At 32.4% G+C, this 13,407-nt stretch overlaps 2 non-coding genes across 2 annotated transcripts; both read left to right on the top strand.

Moving 5' to 3' along the window:
- The first annotated feature begins 4,551 nt into the window (after window positions 1-4,551).
- On the top strand, window positions 4,552-4,624 carry Trnav-cac (transfer RNA valine (anticodon CAC)). Its single transcript has one exon. It is a non-coding gene; the product is annotated as a tRNA-Val (tRNA).
- A 598-nt stretch (window positions 4,625-5,222) lies between these two features.
- Window positions 5,223-5,295, top strand: Trnav-aac (transfer RNA valine (anticodon AAC)). The gene has a single exon. It is a non-coding gene; the product is annotated as a tRNA-Val (tRNA).
- Window positions 5,296-13,407: the final 8,112 nt, after the last annotated feature.

Here is a 13,407-nt window from a genome sequence, read left to right as displayed (position 1 = left end):
CTTGGCCAATTTTGATCATTCTTACGTCAATCGATTTGTCTTAACCTTGGGAGTGTCACTAGCACGTGACAGTAATCAAAATTCACCACATCAACAATCAGTCGCAATTTTGTCATTTCGGGATCGTGTCGCATGCTACCTGCGTGTGACGCAACGAGCGACAAATGCAATTAGCGTTTTCACTGCCTGAATTTTTTGTTTACTAAGTCTGCGAATTCGATTTTAACTATTAACATGTTGCATTTGTTTTTGCCTTGATTCACTGGACTGAGTTTCACGACGTGTACTTTATTGATGGGCTTTTTTAGTTTTGCGAGAAAGATTTGACTGACGACGTTTCCGATTTCGCGTCATCATGAGTTATACAAGCTTGAGGTTTCCAATCCCGCACTGAATTCAGTCTCGCGTTATTTCGGGATTGTAAGGAGCCAGTCCCGCTGGATTTCGGGGTTGTAAGGAGCCGGTCCCGCGGGATTTCGGGATTGTATGGAGCCAGTTCCACGGGATCTCGGGATCCCTCGACATTGGGTCTTTACTTTATTCTTCTAAATAAACTAAAATTAAATTGACTTTATTCTTCTAAAAATTAAATTGAAATGTCAAATAGAAAAAGTTGTGCTTTTTAGGAAAGGCTGCTTTTATTATTACTTGAATTAGTAGTCTTCTTGAATTCCGTGCACCAATTTTAGAGCACTACAAAGTCGGATCCTAAGTAGCAATTATCGTTTGGTGAGCAAAAGTTTGACGCTCGAATTGGAAGGGAAGCGATTTTTGCTCTAAAAATAATGCGATGATAAAAACAAGTGATGTGGTTTTACTCAAATTAAATAATTGTGGAAATTTAGAAAAAGATCCGTATTAACTTCATTACCTGCTGAACTGGATTTTTCTTTTCTAATGCTTAGTTTTTCCTTAAGAACGGCAAATTTCGGCAAAAACGATATATGTCAGGTCTTGCCGAATATATGTCAGGTTTTTCATTGCTTTCTTCTTAGGAGTGAATTTTTTTTTGTAACTAAAAGGTTTTAAGCTTACAGAAGTGCTCTAACATTGCCTTCAGGCTAAAGCCTAAGGCGTAATGCCTTATTTCTAAAGCCTAATTTATTAGATTTTAAATTTTAGTGATGGTTTTCGAAAATGCTTATAAATTTTAAGCATTTTCTCAATTGCTGAACGTATGAAAACTGAAACCTCGAATGAGAACACCCTTACCAATTCATTCTCAGGAGAATATACTCTATTTTTATTGTGTTCTTAAATGGTAAATCCACCGTTGATCATGTACGAGACAAGGTTTTTCTTGCTCTTCATACTTGCTTTTCATACGAGGAAGGTGACTCAAACTTCGGATTAAGCATGTGAAAATAGTCGTTTTATGAGCGACAAAAGCTGAAAAACGCTTGCATGGAAAAAATTTGCGGGATTGAGAGCAAAATACCGCTAAATATCCTGCGGGATCCCTCGGGATCGGGATTTCGGGATTGAAAACCCTATACAGGCTGTTTATATAGCTGTGATGTGGTTTACTTAAGTTCGCGCATTTTTGCTTAAGGTCAAGCACATGAAGCTTTAAACCGAGTTAAAATGATCTGTAGTTTTGACCACTGCAACTTACTTAATAAACCTCACGATATAAACTCTCTCAATAAAATGACAATATTTCGAAATTTACAGTCTTATAATCATAATAACTAAGGCAATGAATATTAACTAAAAAGTGTAAAATGAAAATAATTATTAAATAAAAACTAAAAGCCCAACTGCGTAAACCCCCCCCCCCCAAAAAAAAAGAAAAAGAAAAAATATAAGCCCACTAGTTTAGAATTTTCTGCAGTACTACTGAATAACTACTTCTTTGAAATAGTTTTCTAATCGATACACGCATAAGACAAATCATGCATTCAAAAGCAGAATAGAAGGATCAACAGTCGGGGCCCATTTAAATTCGACGGGGCTCCTGGATTTAAAAAGTAATGGGCCCCGACTGTTGATTCTTCTATTTTGCTTTTGAATGTATGATTTGTCTGATATGTGTATCAATTATAAAACTATTTCAAAGATGTAGTTATTCAGTAGTAATAAAATACTAAACTACTAGGCTTATATTTCGTCTTTTTTTTTTTTTTTTTTTTTTTTTACGCAGTCGGGTTTCTTTGATTTTATTTAATAACTTTTTTTTAGATTACATTTGTGTTAAAATGATTTAAAAAAACTACTTATGCTCCCCTTCAAAACCGGTTGAAGTGTATACACCTGGTATAGTGATTGCCACATCCGCCCATATAGGGGGGCAAGAGGGGGCTAGAGCACCCCCCACCTAAAAATGAGAACTTCGTTGCTTTTAGTATTTTTTCTTTCTAAAAATGTGAAAACATTTCTTCCTCCAGTCATTAATGAATAAGTTATTAAAAATTTCAAATTTTAATGAATCTAATCCGTCCTGAGATCGGTTTTCAAGGGGAAATACCGAGCTAAATCATAGGGAAAATATCTGAGCCCCCCCCCTTACAACGTTGCATATGGGCGCCCTTGCATCCGCCTAACACGCGGAAGGTCCCAGGTTCGAGACTCGGTGGGTACAAAAGTGGTATCATTTTGGCTAAGAACGAAATTTAGGAAAATTTGATATTACTTCCTTTTTCTAACATACAGTCTGAGTAAAAACTTTAAGGCCAGTAAACTTTTTTGAGAAATTGGCCACATCTTAAACTTTAGGATCAAAAAATAATTTTAGTGATAATCATTAACCTTAAACACAAGTTAAAAAGGCAAAAAAAAAAAAAAAAAAAAAAAAAAATAATATTTGAGTGTATTTCTTTATCAGAAAATACTACAGATCAATATTTAATCCTGAGTAAAATCTTTAAGGCCAACATAGAAAAAAGCAAATGAAGACAAAGATAAAAATATTTATGAGCTTGTGTAGGAGTCATTTCTTCAAATTGTTTCTAATATTCTTGTTTTCATGGATAAAACTAGTTTTTGACAGCGTTAGGGATATATTTTTCGCCATTCATCTTCGATATTAAATTTCAACTGTGTTTGATGAAGTTAAATGTCCCTCATTTGCATAAACTCGTCTTGCTAAGTCAACCCATAAGTTCTATATTAGGCTAAGATCTGGAGACTTAGTTGATCATTTCAAAGTTTTAACATTGTTGACTTGGAACCACTTTTTTGCACTGTTACTCGAATGCATAAATGCACTGTCATGCTGATATTTTCAATTTTCTCCAGCAATACATTCAGCATCGGGTAAAACGATGGCTTGGTAGGACATTTTATATGCTTGTGAATTCATTTTACTTGAAACAAACATACCGGAGCCCACACCATTATAAGCAAAGTACTCTTAAGTCATGCTAAAGCCTCCATCTAATTGGCGTTTGGAGAGTAATTCTTTTTCTTTTCGTAAAGAATGCCAATTGTGTTTCCATCTGTCTGGTTCATCCAAATTCCACTTCTTTTCGTCAGAAAAAATATTTGCATCCACTGGTTACCCAGGTCATGATTTTCTGGCTAAAGTTCAAATGCCCAATGTTGTGCTTAGTTAGTAACTAAAACTTAGGCAATTTTGCTGCATAAATAAAACCGCCACACCTTCTATTTGTGATATACATAGTTTTGGACAAACATTTAAACCTATCGTTAAAATAAGGTTCCTAATTGAGTAATTTTCAGGTGATGTAAGTTTGCAAACTCTTTCTCCATCCCGTGAAGACAAAGCTTTGGGTCTTTCCTAAGTGCTCTTTTTACCATAACTATGTTTCAATTGAAAAAAGGGGTTGACTTAGACCTACACTCTTCCATTTTTCCCCATAATACTATGCCTAATTATCCCCGTTGAAGAAAAAACTTCAATCTGCCTTCTTTCATGAACAGTCATTTTCTTATACCTTTTAATATCTTCACAAAGAGAACCAAAACTTTGATGAAATTAATGACAAAAATAAAAGTTAAAATGTTTCCATAATATTTTTAACTGAAGTGATAGTTATACCAGTATATATACCTGTAGTTTTAAAAATACACTAGTGTCCTTAAAGTTTTTACTCAGACTGAAATACTAACTATGAATACACCAATGTTTTTCTGGCAATTTCATACTTTACAAATCCTGTCTTTTGCGTTATTTCTTACGTAGGAACATCAATAGTTGATAATACAATAGTATTAAAATCCCCTTAATTTTATTTTCTAGTTTTCACGAAAAAATTTACTGGCCTTAAAGTTTTTACTCAGGCTGTAATATGTAACAGTACAACTGTGTATTTTTTTCTTTATTTTCCTATTAAATTTGTATAAGGGGTGGTAGAAATTAATACCTTAGTTAAACAAACATCACGTTCGCCAGCCACATACAAAGTGACGATTCGTTTCTGGTAGCTGATTGTTTATTCAGAATTTTTTTAAAAACCGCATTTTTTTCACCTTGTAGTTTCAAAGGATCATTGCTTGAATTTTATTATTTACAAAGTTAAACCACTTACTTTTTGAAATATAAAAGGGAAAAAAAATGTGTATGTTTCAGCTTTTTAATGAGACGCATTTGTACCCATGGTGTAGTGGTTATCACATCCGCTTCACGCGCGGAGGGTTCTAGGCTCGAAACCTGGTGGGTACACGTAAGTATTTTGGATACCAGATAATGTATACACATTTCTGCCAAAAAATTGATACAAGCACGAATCCGGACATCTTGCGTTCTTGCTTTCGGAATTAAATTATTTGAACAAATTTACCGGCATATTAAATAGAAAACAGAATAGGTACCCATGGTGTAGTGGTTATCACATCCGCTTTACCCGCGGAAGGTCGCAGATTCGCCCCCCTGGTGGGGGTACAAGTGCGTTACCATTTTGGCTAAGAACTAAATTTAGGAAAATTTGATATTACTTCCTTTTCCTCACACAATTTGTAACGGAAAACTGCGTTTTTTTAAAAAAAAATTTCCTTTTTTTATTTTATATTAGGGGTGTGAGAATTTAATATCTTTAGTTAAAGCAAACACCACGTTCGCTAGCCGCATACAAAGTGACGATTCATTTCTAGTAGCTGATTGTTTTCCTTTTCTCCTTTTTACTTTTTAATGCAGCTCTACACTTTACCCAAAGAAATTTCTTTTCAACCGGTGGGATCATTTTTTTAGATTAAATTTGAGTTAAAATGATTTAAAAAACCAAAAACCTACTTATTCTCCCCTTCAAAGCCATGCGAAGTGTGTACCCATGATGTAGTGGTTATCACATCCGCCTAACACGCGGAAGGTCCCAGGTTCGAGACCTGGTGGGTACAAGAGTGGTATCATTTTGGCTAAGAACGAAATTTAGGAAAATTTGACACTGCTTCCTTTTTCTAACATAGTATGTAACAGTACGACTGTGTTTTTTTTATTTATTTTCTTTTTTAATTTATATTAGGTGTGGTAGAAGTTAATATTTTATTTAAACAAACACCACATTCGCCAGCAGCATACAAAGTGACAATTCGTTTCTGGTAGCTGATTGTTTATTAAATTTTTTTTTTAAATAACCGCATTTTTTTTCTCCTTGTAGTTTCAAAGGGGCATCGTTTTAATTTTATTATTTACAAAGTTAAACAACTTAATTTTTGAAATATGAAAGAAAAAAAAAGAATGAAAACAAAAAACCCGACTGTAAAAAAAAAAAAAAAAAACTAAAAAGAAAGGTATATAAGCCCAAGTAGTTTGGAAAAGTTATTAAGTACTACTGAATAACTACACCATTGAAATAGTTTTATATTCGTGCACAGATAAGACAAATCATAAATTCAAAAGCAGAATAGAAGGATCAACAGTCGGGGCCCATTCCTTTCTGAATCAAGGATCCCTGTAAAATTTGAATGGGTCCCGACTGTTGATGCTTCTATTCTGCTTTTGAATTTATGATTTGTCTTATCTGTGTACGATTATAAAACTATTTCAATGGTGTAGTTATTCAGTAGTACTTAATAACATTCTAAACTACTGGGCTTATACATCTTTCTTTTTAGGTTTCTTTTTTTTACGAAGTCGGGTTTTTTGTTTTTATTTAATAATTTTTCAAATGCTTTAAATTTTCCGTAATAGTTTTTTTGGTAGATTTCAATTTAAAACAATTCATTTGACAATTTTAATAACATTTTCCATTTAGTTGCTGGCGTATAGTAATATTTGCATAGATTTATGTTAATATTCAAAGCGAAAAGAACAATGAATGTTTGAAACGAGAAAAGAGTACTATTTTTAAAACATGCTACATTTTCATTTCTATCGAACAGTGATTTTTGAGATTTAAAGGCAAAAAAAAAAAAAAAAAAAATCTCTTTGCTTTATTTATTCAAATGATTAAGAGTATCTTTTCACCTTCTCTCAAATATTAAAGTATGCGTGATGCTTTTAAGTTCATAAATGTATAATTCGTGTGACAAAAGTCGTTTTACCCCTTTGAATTATAAAGGAGCCATGAAGATGAAGTAAAGTGCCAAGAAAAAGCAAAACATCTATGATTCGAAAAAGGGGAATTCGGGACAAAGTGAAGTACTTACGATGAACTCAACTTTTTCAAAGTGAGAAAATTGGAGCTTTGCTTTAAGCAATTGTACTAAATAAAAATGAACAATGTATTTTAAATAAAACTTGCATTGAATCATTATTTTAAATTTTTGGCAGTAAATTTATACCTTAAAAAATTGAAAAAATTCCCTTTTCTTTCAGTGGAGAAAACTGAAATATTTCTTGTTCGATTATATTAATATTTTTGATCAAATGAATGAGTAAATAAAAGAATGAATGAAAATGGAAAGATAGTGAAACAATAAACGAATTATTAAATAAAATAGTTAATAAATATATGAAGGGGAAAAAAGTGAATGAATAAGAAAATAAGTGAATGAATGATTAAGTATTTGTATTGTTAAATGAAGGAATCTAAATGAATTAATAAATGAATACGTAAGTAATATTGTAAATTGTTGAATGAATAAACGAAATGAACTAGTTCACTTTGCCCCGCATGCGCTTGACTAGTCGTGCAAAATCTTCAAAACACAAATAAGTTTATTATTAACTAAATGAATACTCAATATGAGTATGTCTCATTTAATATTTAAAATGTTAAAAACAAAAAATTTGTCGTTTTATAATAAAAAAAAATTGAGTTGAAATTAAATATTACATTACGAGTATCAAATTTTCAAAATTGCTTGCATTATCGTATGCTTTGATCTTCACACACATCTGTTTCTTGACTAGAATCGACTATATGTGTTACTACATATTTTAAATATTACCAGACAGGTTGCGCAAAAATAGAGTAAATATTTCATCATTTCACTTAGCTTAGCTATTTTACTTTGTCCCACATTCCCCTACCTGAGAGCTCAAAAAATCGCGCAGTACCAACACATGCATATTTAAGAGAGATATGAAAGACGTTTATAGAATTAAGAGATAACAAGGGGGCCATTAATGAAGATAGCAGCTTATGCTTCGAATAACATTCAACAGTACATTTGTGTGATGCTTTTTCATTCATAGCTCATATCTTCATATTTTATCTTTTACAAAGCAGGAATTCTCAGCTTGTGACATATGGACTGCATGCTGCTCACTAACATTTACATTTCAGTCGAAAAAAGGTGACATTAGCTTGGAATTGGCCAGGAGTGTAATAAGCAATACTACATTACTATTTACTTCCACTGAATTTTAAAGCCAAAACTACTCTCTACTTACATTTGAAATAAACCTTAGTTAACCTGCTCTTTATTCTGCTTTTAAATTTGATTTATCGTTATAGAAAACAATGTTCAGTAAAAGTCAACTTCTTAAAACTTCTGTTTAGCGTTTTCTTCTAGATGTATAGAACTATTAACTCCAGGGACAAAAACAAAAGTCGAGAGTAAAGCTTATAAAATGGAGACATGATAGATAAATAAGCGCAATATTGGTGGAAAAAAATAAAACCACTAAACATTTCACTTTATTCATCAAGCCCGAAATTCAAAAGAAAGCTCCAGTACATTTTACCACGGAGTGAAAAAAAGACTGCCATTTTTGACCTGAAATGACCTAATTTTATTAGGTTTGTTTTATTACCCCGAAATAGGTTTCCTCATCTTTCCAAATGCATACAATTTTAACTGTCTTTTCCGAGTCTGAAAAATAGAATCCCTTTGTGTTCAAGTTCTCACCTGGACCTCAAAGAATACCCTAAGGGTTAGTAAAAAGTTGTCATGCGATCTGACATGCCAGTGCAGCTATTCTTTTGAGGATAGTTTTACTCTAAACGACTCACTTTAGGTCTTGTTTATTTTTTTAAACGAGATATTCTTACATTTTTTTTTTCTTTTCCTAAATGAATGTACTATTCTAGCTGCAAGAGTAAGCCGATTGAAATAAGAGTGCTTTTGATTCAAAAGTTAAATCTTACCGATGCTAGATATTTCGAATTGTACTGGGTTTTCTTAATACCTTAGAAACCATCAAAAGATCGGAAATCGCAAAGTAGAAATAAAAGTACAATAAAAAGAAAAACTATTTTCTTAAGTTTTCTTCACGATCACTCTCCTTGAACTTAATTTTATAGATATCGAGTCAGATAGTTAGGATATAATCATGATTACATGGAATTTGTTATTAATTTATTTTAATTATAGAGCAGAAATTAGTTTCAATTTTTCAAATGCTGACCGAAAGAGTACTAATGTTTGAAACCAGTTTCTAACGGCTAAATCAAGTGCAGGGGCGGACTGGCCCATCGGCTCGTGGGACAATGCGCCCTCTTGCTTAGGCGCCCTTGTGCTCTTAAACCTGAACACCTTTTTTATTTAAAAAATATTTTAATTTTATTTATTTATTTTTGGTGCAAATTCCTTTTTCTTTTTTGCTCACAAACTTGTGCGACTTTACTTCGCTTTTTTTTTCTTTTCTTTTAAACTCGTAAACCTGTATGGCATTGTTTTTTCTTTTCTTTGTCCTCCTTTTTTTTTTTGCACCTTTTTCGTTTTTGCACTTTTTTTTTCTTTTTCTTTTGCACCTTTTTATTTTTATTTATTATTATTTTTTTTTTGCCCTTTAAAGGCCAAGGTTGGCGCCCTCTTACGGGACCCAGTCTGCCACTGATCAAGTATTTTTGAATGTGAAACATTGTATAGTGGTGAATGTTAGCATTTTCCTGGAGCGATTTATCAAGCATATATATATATAATTTCTATTACCATACATTATGTGATAAATCCGCTGAAGCAAATCAGCCTACTGAAAATACTGTTACAAATGTTTCCGTTTTCCCAGGAGCAGTTAAAGCAGAGATAACAAATAAACTTGATCATATGGTCAAAATTAAATCGTGACAGTTAGTTCCTACCTGTCAATACTTTTATTATGTACTAAATCTTGCTTGAGGCTAAAATAATATATGTTTTCGAAAAAAAAGAGCACCATATTTACTTTCATTGATATCGTTTTCAAATCAAAACCCTTTGCATTTCCTCGAAGGGTGATGCGCACACTCCTCAAATGCTACTTGCAAGTACCCTACCCAAATGTGAATCATCGATTGGAATAAAACTTTGCCCTTCGATAGAACACTTTAAAATATTCAACCTGGGTTTTTTCTTATCGGCAACAAATACCTTTAACTGGGTTAAATTTATCCCTAAATGTAAGATAATTGGGAATCATAGAGTATAATACATTATTTTATTTTAAATTTTAATTACAAAAATTAAAACAATGACTGACAATTTGAAAAAACTAAACTAACTGAAGTTGACATGCTTCAGGATTTTTCTGAAAATACTATTAATAGGGGGAAACCATCCTTCGCAATATTAACCCGTTCCCGTGAATGACCCTTAAAGTTTAATCTATCGTAAGGAGGTCATGTTACATATCAATAAAAATCTCTATTTTTATCTATAATATATTTTTTGAATTTCCATTCTGCTATAATTAAGAGAAAAGTTGGTGATTTTTAAGAAAACACTTTTAATTTTTTTCGCACATTTTGATTTTTTTTACTGGCTTATATTTCAGACAATTTTCAAAATAGAAATCTAAAAATTGGCGGGCTTACTTATCTTGTCATATGTGTCCGCCATGCCAAATTTTATTGAAATCGGAAACGGTGAGGTCAAGATGATTTTTCTGACATGGAATTGCTCATAGGAAACTAGCCCCGCGACGGGGGGATGATTTACCCTTATAAATAATAGTATTTTCAGAAATATCTTAAAACACGCCTAATTAAGTTTGTTTAGTCTTTTCAAATTGTCAATAATTATTTGAATTTTTGAAATCAAAATTTTAAAATAAAAGAATATATTGCACCCTCTATTTCCCAATTATCCAATATGTAGGGGTAAATTTCACCCCGTTAACGGTTTTTGTTGCCGAAAAAAAAAAAAAAAAAAGAAAGACGGGGTTCAATATTTTTAAGTGTTTTATCGATGTGGCGAAGAAACAAAACAATCTCAAATTAACTCATATGAAAATTTCGATGGCGTAGTCTGCGTCATTCACCCTCTCCTTCACGTGGGCCCCCTGCGTCAAATGCGCCGCCCGGAGCTTTCAAAATAAAAATGGTTCTTTAACACTGTTGTATTGGGGATTCTTATTTATTATCGATTTTTTTCCCTCGGTAGTGATTACTCAGATGCATGCCATTTGCCCAAAGAAATATTCATTACTTGTTTTTAGTTTCTTTATTCTGCATTCAGTTACTTATTTGCTAGTCAAAAATCAAGCCCATTTTTCAGTGTCGTCCAATTAACGCAATCTTCCTTCAGATACTTTGTCAAAGAATGATTGCAGTCGTCAAAGCAACGCATACTTACTCAGCAAAGAAGAATGAGTGAAAAAAGGAAATACTAAAGAAAAAACTACTTGTGAATGGACTTACACCTTGACCCTCAGGTTAGATTATTCATGAGACAGAACTTGACTATGAGTAGACTATATCGCTGAGGAGGAAAGCGAAAGTCAATATTATTTAGTACTACATGTTTTTACTTTGTCTTGATGAATCCAGTGAACATCCTTCATAGTTGGACACAAACCGCAAAAACAAGAAAAATAAATAAATAAATAAAAATATAAGTAAATAAATAAAAATTTTAAACAATGAAACAAGAAACAAAACATAACTCTTTAAACTGTTTTTGAAATTACCAGCTGCATTTCACTGTCAACCTTAAAAATAAAAGTTGTGTCATGTTCAACAATCAGGCTTTTATTAAAGGAAGAAAAAGTGCAAAATTTCCCGTCATCGTGTAGAAAAGAGCAGCTTTGACACAAAATCTAAAATTTAGACCTGTTCTGATTTTTTTTTTTTTTTTTTTGAAATTCAAAAAGTTTAATCCTTGTAATTAATAAGCGTAAATAATCACATCGTGAGTCTTTTTTATAAAAAAACTCTTAAGTGGGGTGCACTAGTTAACAGTAGTTGTCTTTTATTGATGACTTAGTCTTCTCTTGTAAGACAGAACTAATTTGCTCGTATGAAGTTCTTGAAATATTGAGTGTGTCGCTTCAGATCCAATGCTATGTTTCTTTCGTATGATTTAGTGGGTGCATGGATATTAATCAGTTCTCATTTTTGCATGAACTACATATTTTCCGGGAGATAATTTTGAAAGTCTGTCAGTTTTGCATCCTTGTTAATTTGACCCTACTTTAACTCTTTCACTTCCAGTTTTTCTTTTCTGAAGGGAGTGTGATTTCCAGGAGTGTGGAGGGATTCAGTTGGACTTACGTGTTCCTTTCGAATGTTTACTTTAACAAAACACGCATGTATCAGCGATAATGAAATAGTAGTGACTAAAACACAATTAAAAACAAATAAGTTATTTTCGACGAGATCCCATATATTAAGTTTTTGACGGTGGTACATAGATGTCCTGGTGATGACAAAACTGTTTAAAGCACAGAAAACATTAGAACAACACACATAATTCTCCTAATCACCCCATTTTCCTTTCTTTCAAAGTTTATTTTACAAAAGCAACATAACAATTTTTGACCAATTATCGTCTATGGACAAACCCCTTAGAATTTGCACATCTATCTAAAATTCTTTCAGAGCAAGCCCTCTGTCTTTGTCTTAAAAACTGCAGTTTGCGTTAAAGCAAATTAAAACGACACGTCTATAAAACAGAAATGAGCAGATAAGCTAGTATTAAATACATTCTTAGTTGCATCCCATTTTAAACTGACTTCTATAAGGAAGCGGTTACCAGTTCATACCGCATGTTTTTTTTTTTGTCCACTCACAGCGTTTCACCTAGTGAACCGATTTTGATGATTCTTTTTTTTTTCAATGGATAGGGGATGTTTCAACTTAGGTCCTATTACTTTGTTTTACCATATTTGTTCTTTAGAAAAAACTTATGGGCAAAAAAACTGTAAATTTTATGCAATTTCTCTATTAACTGATGCAATATAAACAGTGGCGGATCCAGACTATGGATTTGGGAGGGGAAAGTTTTTAGAAATTAACTAGCATAATTTGAAAAATCCCACTATATGCACACAAATAATTTTACTCTTGTTAGTTGCTATATTGTGCCCCAAACTTATAATTTAATGTGAGTTTAAAGTGGTATAAGTCACAAAACGCTGCGTTTCATATATCAGGTTCATATACAGGGAACATGGAAACCGTATAAAAATTAGATTTCACATTTTTTTACGTTGTTTCTCGCTTCAAACTGCTAATATTTAACTCTGCATCTTATTTAAACCATTTCTGCGATTGAAAGTAGGGTGTGCAGCAATTGTGGCCACTTTAAGGCCAAGAGAAAGTTCTAAGGGATCAAGTTCCTCTTGTATTCGCACTATAACAATAAAATATGTCAGTCAGAATTTAAGCTTCTTTAACATACATATAAACCCATAAGCAATTAAATAAGCAAAACGAACGTAAGTCAATTCAACTGAAAAAGTAAATTTCACCAGTTGTGGCCACCTATGTGCTAGTTGTAGCCATTTAATGTTTTAGTTGTGGCCAATACAAAATTTTTGGCTAAGAACTGAAATCCAAGTCCAATATTCGACTTACAATTAAGAGAAAGCATGTATTAAAGAAAAGCAATGTTTTTGGATGTTTATTCATTTTAACGAATATGAATTAGGAACAGTAATGGAATAGTAAACGGTAAATAAACATTTGGCAATAATAAGAAAAAAAATACTAATACAATGTGTCTTAGCTTCAGGTTGTCTGATAGTCTACAAACTGCATGATATCATCTGCAGTTCACCACAATAACTCACTTTTTCTTTTCCAGTGTCACCCTAAGTGACCACTTTTTATCATAGCACTCACATCATGATTAGAACCGTTAATTTCAGCAACTATTACACCAAAAAAAAGTACAACTGCATTCATAATAAGCTATAACATA

Source organism: Uloborus diversus, chromosome 10 (genome assembly GCF_026930045.1).
Source record: "Uloborus diversus isolate 005 chromosome 10, Udiv.v.3.1, whole genome shotgun sequence".
In the NCBI taxonomy this organism is placed as follows: Eukaryota; Metazoa; Arthropoda; class Arachnida; order Araneae; family Uloboridae; genus Uloborus; species Uloborus diversus.
This window is presented reverse-complemented; position numbering and strand designations above follow the sequence as displayed.